We start from the raw sequence: 4,295 nt of genomic DNA, 5'->3' as shown, positions 1-4,295 counted from the left end.
GGCCCCAAAGGTATCTCAAGCCCTTGTTAGAGATAAAACTCAATGTAGTCCCCTCTTGCCTCCCCCTTCACCCAGTACCAGCTATTCCCTCTTTATTTTCTTTCTCTTCTCCCTCTGGAGTAGTAAAATGAGTTTGCTGGCTTTGGAATTAAACCGTCCCTATTTGGAGAAGGCAATGACACCCCACTCCAGTACTCTTGCCTGGAAAATCCCATGGATGGAGGAGCCTGGAAGGCTGCAGTCCATGGGGTCACCAAGAGTCGGACACGACTGAGCAACTTCACTTTCACTTTTCACTTTCATGCATTGGAGAAGGCAGTGGCAACCCACTCCAGTGTTCTTGCCTGGAGAATCCCAGGAACAGGGGAGCCTGGTGGGCTGCTGTCTATGGGGTGGCACAGAGTCGAACACAACTGAAGTGACTTAGCAGCAGCATATGGCTAGGGCACCTTGAGCAAAACCATCCCTCTAACCCTTGATTTCCTCAACTATTAAAGGAGGGCAATAAAATTCCAAAGCAACTGTACTACAAGAAGGAGGGGCTCTGTAACAGTCAGCTTCCATAGGTGATATCTAGGTCATTGGAACAATTCAATAACATCATGTACAGAAAACGCAACACAGTGCCTGGTCCCAAGAAATAACAGCTAATGTTGATTGAATACTTACTGTGCACCAAGCCTTTGTTAAGTGTTTTTGTTGTTGTTTTTATCTTACATGGGTTAATTTAGCCCATCCTCATAAGGACCTTGGGGCTTCCTTGGTGGCTCAGCTGGTAAAGAATTTGCCTGCCAGTGCAGAAGATGCAAGAGATGCAGGTTCAATACCTGGGTTGAGAAGATCCTCTGGAGGAAGAAATAGCAACCTGCTTCAGCATTCTTGCCTGGAGAATTCCACGGACAGAGGAGACTGGTGGCCTACAGTCCATGGGGTCACAAATAGTCAGACACGATTGAGCATGTATGCATACACAGACATGCAAGGGCCTTATGAGATAGGTACTATTATCCCCATGGTACAGATGAAGAAACTAGGGCTCAAAGAAGTGAGATAACAGACAATTGCTGAGCTACTAAGTTCAGGGCCCAGTTATGAACTCAGGCAGTCTAGTTCCATAACTCATACTCTTTAAGCACTATTCTCCCTTTTAGGATATACAGTTAAAAATGTGAAGTTCTCTATTTCCTCTTTTTACTACACTCTCCTTATCACTTTGTAATTTTCTTCTCTTCACTATCTTCTCATTTTCCTTTCAATCCTAGGGCAGCAAGACTGTGTCATAACCAGGCAATTTTATCTGTGGGGCAGATTATCATCATTAATATAAAATTTACACAAATTGGATCATATTCAATATACTGGTCTGCAATTTCCTTTTTTTTTTCCATTTGACCACATACCAATATGCCATGTAGGTCTTTCCATATGAATTCTTCCTTTTTCTATTCCAGAATCTGAATGTTACCATAAATTATTTAAACACTCACTTATTAATGGAAATTTAGGTCACAGGGATTTCCCACTTCATTATGAAAAATCTTGCAATAACTATCTTTGGGCCTATGTGAGAATATTTTTTATATGGTAGCATCCTAAAAAAAATTCCTGGGTCAAAGGATATATTGCTATTGCTAAGTTACTTCAGTCGTGTCTGACTCTGTGCAACCCCACAGACAGCAGCCCACCAGGCTCCCCCATCCCTGGGATTCTCCAGGCAAGAACACTGGAGTCGGTTGCCATTTCCTTCTCCAATGCATGAAAGCGAAAGGTGAAAGTGAAGTCACTCAGTCATGTCTGACTTAGCGACCCCATGGACTGCAGCCTTCCAGGCTCCTCCATCCATGGGATTTTCCAGGCAAGAGTACTGGAGTGGGGTGCCATTGCCTTCTCTGAAAGGATATATAGACATTTAAATTTTTGATACTGCCAATATGCCCTATACATTTTCTATACATCCCCAATAACGGTGAGTGTCTGCATGCTTATCCTTTCAACTTGCCAATGTGATTTTTAGAATTTAATTAATTATTTAACTGACGTATACTTGGTTTACAATATTATAACTAAATTTTATTATTTCCTTCCTTCTGCTATCTTTGGATTTAGTTTGCTATTTTAATATCCTATTTCCTTAAGATGTAAAGCTGAGTTATTGGTTTAAGATTTCCTTTTAAAGCATGTTTTTATAACTATAAATTTCTTTTTGAGCATTGCCTTGTTGCATCCCATATGTTTTGATAGGTTGTATTTTTATTTTAATACATTTCTAAGTATTTTATAATGTTCCTTGTGATGTATTCTTTGACCTACTGATTGATTAATACTGTGTTGTTCCATTTCCACATGTGAAAACTCCAGTTTCACTTGTCATTGACTTTCAGTTTCATTCCACTGTCACCATAGAAGATATTTTGTATAATTTTATTATTTTAAAATTAACTAAGACTTCAGGCTCAATTTATGGTATAACCTGGAGAATACTCCATGCACACTTGAGAAAAACCTGTAATCCTGCTATTGCCAGCAGTGTATCCTGTACATTCTATTAGTTCTAGTTGGTTTTTTGTGTTTTGCAGGTTCTCTATTATTGATCTTCTGTTTGTTTTAGCCATTACTGACAGTGGAGTATTAAAATATAGAACTACTGAGAGTGTTAATAGCCTCAGTAGGAAGGCCAAATGTACTGAAGTGGCAAGAGGAAATAAAACTGCAAGTGGCTGAAGCATTTTTTTTTTCTTTTCTCTTGCAATCCTGTATTGTCATCCAATCCCAAAGAAAGGCAATACCAAAGAATGTTCAAACTACCACACAATTGCACTCATCTCACATGCTAGTAGAGTAATGCTCAAAATTATCCAAGCCAGGCTTCAACAGTACATGAACCGTGAACTTCCAGATGTTCAAGCTGGATTTAGCAAAGGCAGAGGAACCAAAGATCAAATTGCCAATGTCCGTTGGCTCATAAAAAAAAAAAAAAAAGAGAATTCCAGAAAAACATCTACTTCTGCTTTATTGACTACACCAAAACATTTGACTGTGTGGATCACAGCAAACTGTGGAAAATTCTTCAAGAGATGGGAATACCAGACCACTTTATCTGCCTCCTGAGAAATCTGTATGCCCGTCAAGAAACAACAGTTAGAACAAGACATGGAACAATAGACTGGCTTCAGATTGGGAAAGGAGTATGTCAAAGCTGTATATTGTCACCCTGCTTATATAACTTCTATGCAGAGTACATCATTCAAAATGCCAGGCTGAATGAAGCACAAGCTGGAATCAAGATTTCCAGGAGAAATATCAATAACCTCAGATATGCAGATAACACCACCCTTATGGCAGAAAGTGAACTAAAGAACCTCTTGATGAAAGTGAAAGAGGAGAGTGAAAAAGCTTGCTTAACACTCAATGTTCAAAAAACTAAGATCATGGCATCTGGTCCTATCACTTCATGGCAAATAGATGGGGAAACAGTGGAAACAGTGACAGACTTTATTTTCTTGGGCTCCAAAATCACTGCAGATGGTAACTGCAACCATGAAATTAAAAGACACTTGCTCCTTGGAAGAAAAACTATGATCAACCTAGACAGCATATTAAAAAGCAGATACGTTACTTTGCCAACAAAGGTCCATCTAGTCAAAGCTATGGTTTTTCCAGTGGTCATGTATGGATGTGAGAGTTGAACTATAAAGAAAGCTGAGTGCTGAAGAATTGATACTTTTGAACTGTGGTGTTGGAGAAGACTCTTGAGAGTCCCTTGGACTGCGAGGAGATCTAACAGATCAATCCTAAAGGAAATCTGTCCTGAATATTCATTGGAAGGACTCATGCTGAAGCTGAAACTCCAATATTTTGGCCACTTGATGTGAAGAACTGACTCATTGGAAAAGATCCTGATTCTGGGAAAGATTGAAGGTAGGCGGAGAAGGGGATGACAGAGGATAAGATTGTTGGATGGCATCACTGACTCGATGGACATGAGTTTGAGCAAGTTCCGGGAATTGGTGATGGACAGGGAAGCCTGGCCTGCTGCAGTCCATGGGGTCACAAAGAGTTGGACACGACTGAGTGACTGAACTGACTGAATTGAACTGAATCCTGTGTTGTCACGGTGACACCTGGTTCCTCCTGAACTTAACTTATCTCAAACCTTGAGCTAACCAATGCATTTTTCTCATGGGAATGTCTTTCTTAAGCTGTGTTAATGAAGCATGTATTTGCTTGTAAATCTGCCTTTCTTCAAGATTCATGTCAATTGTTTTATGGCCCAGGATGACTCACCTTGTGTCAGT

Source organism: Capra hircus, assembly GCF_001704415.2.
Source record: "Capra hircus breed San Clemente chromosome X unlocalized genomic scaffold, ASM170441v1, whole genome shotgun sequence".
Classification (NCBI taxonomy): Eukaryota; Metazoa; Chordata; class Mammalia; order Artiodactyla; family Bovidae; genus Capra; species Capra hircus.
The sequence above is the reverse complement of the archived record's forward strand: the minus strand, read 5'-3'. Positions refer to the sequence as shown.